The sequence below is a fragment of the Amblyomma americanum genome, chromosome 1 (genome assembly GCF_052857255.1).
Source record: "Amblyomma americanum isolate KBUSLIRL-KWMA chromosome 1, ASM5285725v1, whole genome shotgun sequence".
Lineage (NCBI taxonomy): Eukaryota > Metazoa > Arthropoda > Arachnida > Ixodida > Ixodidae > Amblyomma > Amblyomma americanum.
The window spans coordinates 160955692-160969692 of NC_135497.1; positions in this window are offsets into that span (position 1 = coordinate 160955692).

Sequence of the window (14001 nt, forward strand, 5' to 3'; positions counted from 1 at the left end):
AAACGGCACCGACCGCCGTGCAAACCGCTTGGTCGCGTCCGCCGCTCCGCAAGCAAATGGCCACTAGGGACTCTAATGGCAACTAGTGTTCCCGTATATGCTCCCGCAGGTAGCATATGCTCACCGTGGGAACATATACAAGAACACTAATGAATGAATAAGGCTGAACCCTTTAAATCGGGCGGTGACTGAAGCCACCGAGCCATGACTTATGAAATTTTACTCTTATCTTGATTTTAGCCACCCATCAGATAACCTTCGCTTCGTTACTTCTACCTGCTTATAATCTACTTTCCCTTCTGTGTCCTACAACCCTAATGCCATGGATAAATCAGCCCCGCTGCTCTCCACTGTAGGGTGAAGCATTTTACAGAAGCCCTTTAATGGCCACTGCTCCGCAGAGCCCCCGAACCGCAGAGGTCGGCGCGTGTACTAGAGGGCGAACATAATCTGTGCGCGCTCTCCGCCGCGGCGTGCATTCAGTGTAAACACCTAAAATAATCTTTCCCCGTGATCTGGTCTTTAAAAAAAAACAGCAAGCGTCTTCTCTTTGAACCGTCGGCAGCGACGGAACTATACAGCTGAAGACGCGTATCCCTTCTTGTTGCAAGCTGGCAGTTAATATTTATAATTTCACTCCGTTCCTAATCACGTCTACAGGACTCTATTCGCTGTTGTGAGACTGCCTTGAATTGCTTTGCATTGCTCAATAGTATGGGGCCTGAAGTAGTCCTGAAAGAAATGCGCACGTATTCAGGGAAGATCACAGGGAAGACAACTGCTGCCTTGAGTTTTTTTCAGCTAATGTTTTCAAGAGACGACCAGTGGGGACAAAGCTAACGCGCAAGAGATCGCCGAGTATATATAACAGCGGCGACCCGATGTTTCGAATAATCCGCGAGCCGCGCACCCGCGTTTTCCTCCCGTGAATGTGCAAGAGATGACCAGTGGGGACAAAGCTATTGCGGAAGAGATCGCCGAGTATAACCGCGGCGACTCGATGTTTCGAAGAACCCGCGAGCCGCGCACACCCGACACCCCTCCGCCGACTGCCTCCCGCGAATGTGGAAGAGACGACCAGTGGGGTCAAAGCTATTGCGGAAGAGATCGCCGAGTATAACAACGATGACCCGATGTTTCGAGGAACCCGCGAGCCGCGCACAACCGACACCCCTCCGCCGACTACCTCCCGTGAATGTGCAAGATACGACCAGTGGAGACAAAGTTATTGCAGAAGAGATCGCCGAGTATAACAACGATGACCCGATGTTTCGAAGAACCCGCGAACCGCGCACCCCTGACACCCTTCCGGCGACTACCTCCCGTGAATGTGCAAGATACGAACAGTGGGGACAAAGCTATTGCGGAAGAGATCGCCGAGTATAACAACGATGACCCGACGTTTCGAAGAACCCGCGAACCGCGCACCCCCGACACCCTTCCGGCGACTACCTCCCGCGAATGTGCAAGAGACGACCAGTGGAGACAAAGTTATTGCGGAAGAGATCGCCGAGTATAACAACGATGACCCGATGTTTCGAGGAACCCGCGAGCCGCGCACAACCGACACCCCTCCGCCGACTACCTCCAGTGAATGTGCAAGATACGAGCAGTGGAGACAAAGTTATTGCAGAAGAGATCGCCGAGTATAACAACGGCGACCCGATGTTTCGAGGAACCCGCCAGCCGGGCACCCCCGACACCCCTCCGCCGACTACCTCCCGTGAATGTGGACTCGCCTGTTTGCGTGCTGCGTTAATTCCGCCACAACGGGCCTGCGCGCTTGCTTTATATGAGTTTTCTTGCCTATCAGAGCAAAGCTTGTGTTCACGGAGCGCATTCGTACATTGAGTTGACGAGGCTGCTCTGCGGTGGAGCTGCTCGAAGGGAACCCCCCCCCCCCCCTCACATGTGCACGCATTTATTCTCTCCATAGCTATTTCACGATAGGGGCAGACAACGCTTTCAGCGCCCTCAAAATTTCTACACGCAGAAGTGGGGTTAACTCAACAAGCCCGTGAAGCCGCTGGAATGTGTTCTAACGGCGAACCCCTGTAAAACCAGGCGAGTAGCTCAGACGCGCGTCGCGAGGAAGACGTGTCATGCAGTGCATCCGGACCACAAGGTGATGCTGACCAGCTTGGAGACAGCGGACGCACCTACATCTCGACGATGCGCTGTACCAACTGATCAGAATTCAGGCTGAAAGGGAAGGACTCGGCGCAACGGCATAACCGCCACCAACGCTGCCACCACCTACATACAACGCAGCCCTACCAGAGGACGAGCGATGCTATCCTGGGGCAGCTCACGCAGGCATTCTCGACCGTGACACGCATTGATGGAGCGGACGGCTACGCAAACCGCGCCGCCAACCAATCAAGTGAGTCCTGACCCGTCAAACGCAATTCGCGAATTCGCAGGAGATGACACCCATGTTGCGGCAGAAGAATGGCTGTCAGAATTCACGCAGTTCGCAGACCAGGCTAACTGGTCAGATTAATAAAAATTGACTGTTATCCATTTGAATTTAAAAGGGCCGAAGAATGGCTCACATCAGCAACTGGATGTATCGCGACCTGGCCACAATTCGCCGCTTCCTTCAAATCTGCGTCTGTCATCACGGAAATCATTTCTGATTAGTGGAGAAAACTGGCACAGCGGGTACAACGTCGCGGCGAAGATGTCCTCAAGTATGTGCGTGGAAAAAGAAAGGATGTGCACTAAATTAAAGTTGGGCATCCTGGAAATTATCGCCGAAGCATTCAGGTGCTTGTGGTAAACAAAAATGAGCTTCGCACTGCGAGACCGGAACTATGCAAGCGTTGACGAGCTACTTAAAGCCACAAGGTCATACGAGGAATTCGCTGAGAGCCGGAAAAGGCCGTTTTCTACAGCGCGAGGTACCAATATAGGAAATTCAACGCAGAGCGAATCTCACCAAGAGCTCGGAAAAACACGCAGAGCTCAACTTCACTGCACCGATACACAGGCTGTCCAGGCTAACTTTAGCTAACGGTTAACTTATAAGATAAAATATTAGAGGTAGGCCAGGGAAACCACTTACATACACCTATACCAACCGGCTTGCACATCATGGGCAATTTTTATTTTGCAATTGATTAATTAGCAATCCACCTTTTTCACGACCCGACTGCGCATGCGACCATCCCCTGGTGGCGGTGTCGCAAATCATATTGGAAGGGTCGCGCGCTCCACTCGAGACCGGCCGTGGAAGTGTAAACATACCGGCTTCTTACGCGGAAGGAAGGAAGGAATACGTTTATTGAGCTCTAGAGAGTAGGTGAGCAATTTGGCGGAGTCAGGTGTGTCGTCCGTATTCTTAGCAATGGTCGTCTGCCCCTAGTCCAGGGCTCCGCTGGATGCCGCTGCCAGCTGTGCTCGCCGGATTAGCCCAGGTTGGACGTCCTGACGGTCGCTGGAGAGCATTCCTTCTCATTGCTCCGCACACGGGTTTGGTATTTTTTGTGCCACCTCTATTTTCTGGCAGGCCCACGTTATGTGATAGAGCGTGGGTGTTTCATGGCACCATGGGCATTTGTCTGTGTATTGTGTGGGTTGAAATTTGTTTAGTGTATTTAGATTCGGGTATGAGACCGTCTGTAGCAGCCTCCAGGCGACGGCGTCTTCCCTGGAGAGAGATTTATGTGGTGGGGGGTACCGTTTCCTGCAGCCCTTGTAGTGGTTTATATTGCCGAGTAATCTCTAGGGACAGGTTCGGCTTCCTCGAGGTCGCTTGTGGAGAGAGCTCGGTAGAAAGTGTACCCTCGAGCTACCCTGTCGACCGCTTGGTTGCCTTCCACACCCGCGTGTCCCGGCGTCCATACCATCGTATGTTTTATTGGTTCTTCTTCTGTGCTTTGTTTGGGTCGGTCCCCACAGCGGAGTATGCGGAGCGCTTTGTGACCTATTCTGCCCAACATGAAGTTTCGGCATGCCGTTTGAGAGTCGGTTAGTATTGTTAAGGATCGCTTAGTCCGGTAGCCCTCCGCTGCCGCTAGAGCGACGGCCACTTCTTCAGCCTCGACTACCGTGTAGTCCCGTAGCGACGCGCTGATGATTTCCCGCATGTCCGAGTTTATCACAGCCGCTACCGCGTGTGGGTTGTTTTGTCCCGTCCTTCTGGGGTATGTGGCTGCGTCCACATACACCGTTGTTGTCTGGCGGGCTAGTGATTTTTGGATGCACACGGCTCCCGCCTTTCTGCGTTCTTCGTGTAGGTAGGGGTCCATGTTCTTGGGGATGGGAGTCACTCTAATTGTGCCTCGTATGCCGTCCGGGATAGTCGCGGTTCACTGGATTTCTTGTATTTGTTCGTTGCATCCCAACTTCCGCAGAAGCTCCCTGCCAGACGGAGTCTGCTGTAGTCTCTGCAACTGGGCGACGTGTTGTGCTTCTCTCAGTTCTTCAATGTTGTTATGAAGTCCTAGTGCTAAAAGCTTCTCTGTGGATGTGCATTGCGGTAGATGGAGTGCTGTTTTGTATTCTTTGCGTATAATCGCATCAATCTGTTGGATTTCGCTTTTGATTGGGTTGTAGTATGGAAGACTGTAGGTGATTCGGCTGATCACCAGGCTCCTGACCAGCTTTAGCGTGTCTTCGCGCATGCCCGAGCGTTTATGAGAGACGCGCGTGATCATGCGGGCAACTTGTAGGGTGGAAGCTTTGAGTAGAGCAAGTGCATGTGTACACCGTTGGTTTGATTGTATCCACATGCCCAAGATTCTTATGAGTGTCTTCTCTGGTATGGATTTTCCCTCTAGGTAGACGTTGAGCCTAAACTCGTCGCTGTTCGGGACTGTGCGGTTTTGTTTCCCTCTCCAGACTCTGAGCATTTCTGATTTTTCGGTGGAGCATGCTAGCCCTCTCGATTTTACGTAGTTCTCTACGCAGGTCGCGGCCTCCTGTAGTCTTTCTTCCTTTTCTTTTAGTGAGCCCGTATTTGTCCAGATGGTGATGTCATCGGCATACATGGCATAATGTATTCCTTCGACTTCCTTAAGTTGTTTTGCAAGGCTGATCATTGCAACGTTAAAAAGAGTAGGTGAGATGACCGAGCCCTGGAGAGTTCCCTTGTTAGGGGTGTGGAACTTCTCCGAGCGGAGTTCTCCCAGCCCTATCGTCGCTGTTCTATCGGAGAGGAAAGCTTTGACGTAACCGAAGACCCTCCTGCCGCAGTTCAGATCGTCCAGGCCTGTCAGGATGGCTTCGTGGCTTACGTTGTCAAAAGCTCCTTTGATATCCAGTGCCATTATTACGTTCTCTCCGTCCATAGGGACGTTACTTAGAACTCCTTCTTTGATTTGTAGAAGTACGTCTTGGGTCGGCAGCTTCGCCCTGAATCCGAACATACTGTGGGGATAGAGTTCGTGATCCTCCATGTATTGTTGTAGCCTTAATGTTACCACTCTCTCGTACAGCTTGCCGAGGCACGATGTGAGGGAGATGGGTCTTAGGTTTTCGATTTGTAGCATTTACCCGGTTTTGGAATCATAACCACCTCTGCATGCTTCCAATCCTCGGGAACGATCTCCGCTGCCCAGTGCTTGTTGAGGAGATCGGTTAATTCTGCGACTAGCTCGTCACTGAGGTTGCGCATGAGTGCGTTGTTGATTTTGTCCGCACCCGCTGCCGTATTCCTAGTTGTGGTTCGAATTGCTGCATAGACTTCTTCTCGTGTAATGGGTCTATCTAGGTTTGGATTTTCTTTCCCCTGATAATCTCTTGCATAGGTTCTCGGGTTTGTGTCCCCGAAGCACTTGATGCGCACTTTGTCCAGGAGTTCCTCATCGGTTCCTTCGAACTGGTGGATTAATCGGTATATTTCTTTATTTTTTTCTGCTTTGGTTTTGGTCGGATCGATGAGCGCTTTCAGGATATGCCATGTCCTAGCTGTGCTCAGAGTTCCGTTGAGGGAGTCACTGAATTGCTGCCAGTTCGTTTTCGCCAACTGTACTGCGTACTCCTCTGCTTTCGTTGTAATTTCTGCTATTTTATGTTTGAGCTTCCTGTTGTGTTTCTGTTTTTTCCACCTCTTGATTAGACCACGCCTGGCTTCCCATAGCCTAAGGAGCCTAGCGTCTACTTCGGGTGTCTGTGTTGTTCTCTTGATCTCTTTGGTGTGCTCATTTTGCCTTTGCTTGAGTATGTTTCCCCATTCTTCTAACGACTGAATCCCTCCTTTGATGAGGTGTTCGTCGCATGCTTCTCTAAAGGCGTTCCAGTCTGTGATTTTAGCCGTGCCTAGTTGCCGCTTTAGTCGGTCGGAGGCCACTTGGATTTTGATTATGTAGTGGTCACTCCCCAGATTTTCCATCGGGAACTGTGCAGCGATGCTGGTCACTGCCCTTAATCGTGGATTTAAACCTATACGCACAGAAATGCAGCAGGCTCGTGACAGGGGGAGTTGCCGTCTACACCTGCTATATGGGCCTTAATAAAGTATCTGAAACCAGGAGCGGTTAGCGAGCGCTCTAAATTAAAGTAGGGTGCTGTAACCCGTGTCCCAAACAGTTCGCGTTATACAGTTTTGCAAAAATCTGAGAGAGGAATGCGAAAGCATGTGTTTTGAGGAAAGGTGGTGGTGGTGGTAGTGGTTTTATTAAAAATAATAGTAAAAAGGAAGGAAAAGATTTTTGCTAGCCCCGGCATCTGCCATCAATACTGAAGCACCTGAGCTGGGGCAGCGGAAATAAAGGACAGCAGGCAGAATGGAGAAATGAAATGAAAGAGGTGAGGGGACAGGAATAGAAGACAGGGGGAGAAGTAATATGTACAAACTATTTACACAATAAATAATGTGTCTAGGTTGTGCGCGTGATTAGTTCATTTTAGAGGAATTAAATCACACACGCGCACAGCACTGTGCAGGTTAAAACTGGAGTGGGGCGTCCAGTTATTAATCGTTCAAGGTAGAACTCGCGGAGCGTTCGGTCACTGCGTGTAACTACCTGACGGAGAACAGACGGGACGTCAAGCCCGTGTGTTCGAGGAATGCACAGAGGCTCACCAAAGTTCGCTCACGAGTGCGCGCACTGCCCTGCGGCCACAATAGCGTCTTGATGGAGTCTGGTAGTATGCCCTGCGCCCTATAGGCCGCGAGCATATCGCGACGAGCATCGACGAACGCGGAGCAGCGAAGGAGCAGATGTTCTAGTGTTTCCACTGCACCGCATCCGTCACACACATCACTCGTCGCGATTCCGTGACGCACCCGTCGTTCCCCGGGCCACACGCAGCCAATGCGCGCGCGGAGGATCATTGCACGTTGCAACCGTGTAAGTGCGCGACAGCCGGTGACACTGTCGATGCGCTCACCTCCCGCGATGCGTGGGTCGGGGTGCTGCTTTCGGAGATGGTCGTGAATGGCCGCACGCACGTCCTCCAGCGCAAGGGGCAGATCGCTGGGAGGTAGTTGGTGTGCAGCGGTCGCGAGGTCGTCAGCTTCTTCGTTGCCGGCGATGCCGCAGTGACCGGGCACCCACTGTGCACGCACGGCACAACCTCTCTGCGCGAGGCGCTCGATGCGCGAGCGAATGTCCCGCACTAGTGGGGTACCGCGGCCGTTAGATTGCAGGCGCTGAGGGCGGCGCGGGAGTCGCACAGCAGAGCACTCCTGGGCGGCGGAGGGCCGAGGGTGAGCAGCAGGTCCAGCCCGAGCCGGATCCCCATCAACTCCGCCGTGGTGGAGGAGCCCAGGAAGGTTGCGTGTTGCTGGCTGTGCAGTCGCAGGGCGGGGATGGTGGCCGCCGCAGCAAGGGAGCAGCTGTCGCGGGCCACTGAGCCGTCGGTGTACACGAGGAGATGGTCCTGGAGCTCCTCGTGTATGACGGCTCTGGCCAGCTGCTGCACAGCGCAGAGGGGTGTGCTCCGCTTTCCCGCGATGCCGACGATCTCTCGCTGTACCTCCGAGGCAGCAGGCCAGGGCGCGCAGGAGCCGTAGGGGGGTGGGCCTTGGGTCAATTGCTCATACTCGAGCAGCGCCGCGCCCATTCGTGAGCGCGGGTGCGAGCGCATACGCTGCAGCAGCGAGCCGCCGTCCGGTGCGCGGTGAAGCCGGTCGATGTGATTCAATGCCCTGCGCGCTGCTTGGAGCTCAAGGGGCCACGCTCCTGCCTCGGCCAACGTTGCTGCGCACTGCGAGTTTTTGGGCAGGCCTAGGCACACGCGCAGGGACTTGCGGTGCTGAAGCTCGAGCTTCTTCCAGCACGGCTTGCGCACCGTGACTAGTGGCAGCGCATAGAGCACCGCCGCCAAAGCTGCGGCATTGTATAGACGCCGCGCGGCTTGCTGGGAGATGCCCTGGCCTCGAGCGGTGAGCTTGTGCACGGCGGCGGTGATCCTCTTCATCTGCAGACAGGCCTTGGTCGCCGCGGGGCGGAAGGAAAGGCGCCAGTCGATGTCCAGGCCAAGGTACCGCACCGATTTACGCCAAGGAATCGGAGTCCCGTCCAGTGACAGTGGCGCAAGGTGCGCGCGCGAGCGCGAAACGCAGGCCATGGCCACCGATTTGCCCGCGCTCAGCGACAGACCAAGGCCGCGCAAGCTGGCCTCGATTGCGGTCAGGGCTCCCTGAAGGCACCCCCGCACGCGGAACGCCTCGCCCGCTGGTCCCCGGCACCACAGAGCTATGTCGTCTGCATATATGGACATGTACACGTGGTGTCGCCCGCTCGTGGGGAGGGAGGCCGGCACCACCGACATGGCCACATTAAACAGAAATGGTGATAGGACAGAGCCCTGCGGCACGCCCATGTCGACCGGGCGAGGCTTGGAGAGCTTACCCCCTACTCGAACGCGCATGGTGCGCCCGCTCAGGAAGCCATGAACGTATCGCAAAAGGCGCCCGCTCACACCGGCCCCCTCAAGCACCGCGAGAATTGGTGCGCGGTGAACGTTGTCAAAAGCGCCCGAGACGTCCAGCAGCAGCAGCAGCGCAACCTGGCCTGCTGCCCTGGCATGCTCCAGCGCTGTAACAACGTCCGATATAGAATCAGCCGTGCACCGCATCCCACGGAAACCCGTCTGCCGCTCGTCAAACAAATCAGCCTCCGCAGCCCGCTCGTTCAGACGCTGCAACGCCATATGCTCCATGAGCTTACCTGCCGCCGATGTTAATGCCACTGGCCGGTATCCGCTCAGCTCCGTAGGTGGGCGCCCTGCCTTTCGGATGGGACAAACGACCGCGGTTCGCCAATCCGCCGGTAGCTCCCCGCGTTCCCACACCAGGTTGATCTGCTGCAGGAGGATCTGTCGTTGCTGCGCATCCAGGTTTCGCAGAATTTGGTATGTCACCCCGTCCGGTCCGGGCGCCGAGCGGCGGCGGCAGCGCTGCAGCGCATTGTTCAATTCCGCCGCGGTGAACGGCGCATCACATGGACCTTCCGAGGCGACGGGCGAGGGACTGGCGTCGCTTCTGGGGCTCTCAGGAGCAGCTATGTTAGCGGCGTTTGCGGGGCTGGGCGGCGCGAACCGATCGGCAAACCGCTCTGCCAATTCTACAAAGCTGAGCCCGCTGGAGATTGCGAGGGCGGCCAGCGGTTGACGGTTTGCCTGTGGTTCGATGATGCGCCGCAGGGTGTCAAACAGCCTCCGCGAGCTGACATCTTCCTCCATCCTTTGGCATAGTGAAGCCCACTGCCGGCGGTATAGCTTGTTGGCGTGGCGGCGCGCTGCTGGACGCAGTAGCTCTAAGATCTCGACATCTCGGTAGACACCTTACCGCGCCTTAAAGTATGCACTTGAAGGTGCGTATGTCATTGGTACGAACCCCTGCCGCTGGCTAGCCTCGAACTTGACTAAAACATGTAAGCTATATGCAAAGAGAAATGCTATGACACCACCCAGAATGCTGTACGACGAACGGTTGATAAAAATTTTGGTGCATGTATTCGGGAATGCTGTCACCACATAGGAGTCCACCAGTGATGATATGGCGGGGATTTCATCTGCTCCAGCGATCTCCCTTGTTCAGTCCGGTCCTGCTTGCTTACGACGGACGCAATTTTGCTGTGTGCGCCGCTTTCTATCATTAAATAGTGATGATGTTACCGGTTTTGATTTTGTGAAACTGCACTAATTTCTAACTGCTTTTACTAATTAACGGTGTGACGGCATCATTCTTCACCATGGTACATAACACCATTAATTTATTGCTCGTTATCACTAAACTTTCACACATCATTGTGTGGACACATTTGGCGGGCAAGTTTTGCGTAAACAACTGAGCCATATAATGCTTTCCAAGGAGCTCTTCACTGCACGCGGTGGCGGAGTGGTTATGGCGCTCGGCTGCTGGCCCGAAAGACGCGTGTTCGATCCCGGCCGCGGCGGTCAGATTTTGATGCAGGCGAAATTCTAGAGGCCCGTGTACTGTGCGATGTGAGTGCACGTTAAAGAACCCCAGGCGGTCGAAATTTCCGGAGCCCTTCACTACGGCGTCCCTCATAGCCTGAGTCGCTTTGGTACGTTAAACACCTATAAACCTAAAAATCTTTACTGCACGATTTTTTGTTTCATGATAAAATTATTTCGGAAGACGCAGGCCGCCGAAAGAATCACCATGTGCACATGGAAAATTGATACAGTGGTTTTGTTCAGTTTTTATTGACCCAAAATAGGTAGGTTGCATATTTGCAATAACATGCAATAAAAACAGCACATTACAAAATGAACGCCGCTGTTGATTATAATGAAATACAAATAATGAGTATTGAATCAGACACAACAAAAGCGTCATTTCGCCGTGTGGTACAAAAGAAAACAATTCCTCTTGTTTGTCGATGAGAGGTAAGTGCCACATTTCGAGCAGTAGCTCACAGAGATTCCTGTGCATGTGGGAAACTTGCAAAACTGCCTCTTCTGGCTCCAAAAGACCAAGTGATTAACCTGAAAACAGAAATTCAATTATTAGCTTTGAAATGAGGCATGACGATTCAGAAATTATACGTGATCTACCTTGACATCCTGTGTTGGAGTGGGTGCTTGTTGGGTCATGTGCAGAAGAGATAACCTACGAACATGAGATTGATGGTTATGTTTATAGGGTTTACCGTTCCAAAGCAAGTTAGGCTATGAGGAACGCCATAGTGAAGGGCTCCGGATAATTTCTATCACATGGGATTATTTATGACAGCATCACCAAACCGTATAAGAGCAGTCCAGTGCGTTCACACGAAGCAAACATGGGTTCCAAAAGGAAATAACAAATAATTTCAGAGAAATAACAGCGCGTATGCAAACCAGGCTTTCAGGTGCGCAGGTTTTTTATTTAAGGGTTGGGTGACGGTTTCATATTAATAATAATAATAATAATAATTGGTTTTGGGGGAAAGGAAATGGCGCAGTATCTGTCTCATATATCGTTGGACACCTGAACCGCGCCGTAAGGGAAGGGATAAAGGAGGGAGTGAAAGACGAAAGGAAGAAGAGGTGACGTAGTGGAGGGCTCCGGAATAATTTCGACCACCTGGTTATCTTTAACGTGCACTGACATAAAAGATACCCAGGTGGTCGAAATTATTCCGGAGCCCTCCACTACGGCACCTCTTCTTCCTTTCATGATGACTCTGAAATTTGCACTCTATTTTTGTGTCCTTCGGTCTTCAGAGAAAAATATCTTGATGTGATTGGTGGCTGGGAGGGATAAATTTGTTTGCTTTGGTCTCAAAAATATTCGAGTGGCACTACGGTGCGTTATCTTTACGTCTATCTTCCTCTACTGTGTGTTTTCGCTCTGGTTTCTTCGAACTCTTGATGTGCGCTCCTCCTGTCCGAGAGATCAGCTGCTAATGCCCCGCGCAAATTATTCAGGGCATGCAGCTTTCGTGGTAGTCACTGCGCCTATTTTAGCGCTTTCGGTATGCATCCTTGTTAATGCAGGCCCGTTCTTACGCGGGGTGCGTTGCTGCAGCCGTCGGGCGTTCAGCGCGACGCATTTGGCGATGCATACGACATGTGTTACATACGACTGAAATGCCCAATATGTAAAGGGAAGCAAACTGGGATTTTTTCGCTTTCCGAACGCTTCCCGGGACCGCCTTCAACGCAAAGCGTGGATAAAGGCAGTTTGCCGGCTCGACGATCGTGGCCGCCCTTGGGCACCGCCAAGCACGTCAAGACTGTGCGGGAATCACTTTGTGACACGTACGGACGAGGTACTGCGTTTAAATACATATGCAGTCTATCACAAAAGATTTTATTCATGGCCAGGAAGGCCTCGAATGTCACTGCGGCATTTAGACTTCGTTGCGACGCTTTTTTTGTTTCTCAAGCAAGAAGGCCGAATGGGCAAGTGCTGTGAGCCGCTTTCAACGCGCGATGGAGCGTACAACGAAAAAGAAGCTACGAGAGCATTCACGCATGATGCTAAAATTTTGTCATAATCTCCTATGGAAATTTCCTTCTTTATGCCACTACACCCTGGCCAATCCCCCGGTGTGGGTATGTGCCACGTATTAAGAGGCAGAAGAAGAAGAAGGTGCGTTATGCGTGTGTTCGCATCTTATCCATAATGAAGAGCGCCGCGTGGTATCGCCGGAATTACTCAATGTGCGCCCCTCGCGCTCGTCATTATGGACGCGCTTGCTTGTTTAACCTATGTAGCGGTGTGCTGTGGAAAAATGAAGTGAAATTCTAGTAGAGCTGCCATGTTGCGAGTGCGCTTGTGCTTGTTTATAGTTCGTGTAGCTATTCAGCAGCGCATGAACACAATTGCTTGTGAAAACTGTTGCCCCCAGTCGTTTTCTGTGCTACGGCGTGCACGATGTAGTATCCACCTTTCAATAGATGACAGGCGTATACAGCGGAACACGCCAACCTCACTGATCGGGGATATTTCATAGAACATTATGTTCTGAATGTAGCCTTCTACTATGAAGCGGCGGCCCTTGCTCAGCTGGCGTTCGCATCGCATGCCGGTTGATCGGATATACTGAAGAACTTGCTCTTCGGTGGGCACAGCAGCCTGCCTCGGACTTCGCACCGAGCCATCAGTCAATCCTAGAAATCATCCAGGTACCAGGTGCTGCCCAGGACACGCCATCGTTGACAGATTCCAACAAAACGTGCTCCGCAGCGGCACTCAGTCCGGCAGATTTGGGCGCACAGTACCCTTCCAGTGAGCTTCCAGCGTTGTACGCGAGGTGGCAGCACAGGAATATGAAAAATGCGGATTAAGATAAGTTTTCAAAATACGTAAATATTGACCTTAGACTGTAAATGGGAATAGCAAAGTTTGAGAGCACCTTCACAAAACACCGTTCTGTTTATTTGCGATATAGAAAGCCTCACGTGTATCTTTTTCTTCGAGCTATAAAGAAAGCCCGCGAAATACAAAAAATATCACGTGACAAGGGCATTCGCGAGCCACTATTGTTCTGCTTTAAATCCTGGCGCGCGAGTGCGCTAGTCACGTGATTTTTTTTGTGTGTGAACAGCCTTTGCAAAGTCGTCAACGCAAATGAATTCTATGAACGCCGTCGGCTCACTTGTTTTGTTTGGTTTTTGAGGAAAGGGAATGACAGAGTAACCGTATCCCATATCTCAGCGGACACCCGAACAGTGCCGTAAAGGAAGGGATAAAGGAGGGAGTGAAAGAAGAGAAAACTGAAAGTTGCAATTTGAGGAAAGGCGCGGCGCTATATATATATATATATATATATATATATATATATATATATATATATATATATATATATATATATATATATATATATATAGGCCCTCGCGAGGCGACACCTCCTCTCCCTCTAAGCCGGTTGGCCTTGTTCACATATTCCACAACATATGAATCACAGGCATAAACGTCCAGTATGACCTGTAGGTCCACGTTTGGTTTCAGCACCTAGGCTATCCAAGGATTGAACGGGTCGCGTCACTCTTACGCCTATTCTCTAGGCTAACGGCACGTTGTTCTTCGGTTTCTTGAGCCCACCGCTGAAGAGTCTTGTTCGCATTCCATCGTTCATCACGGGCCGTCTT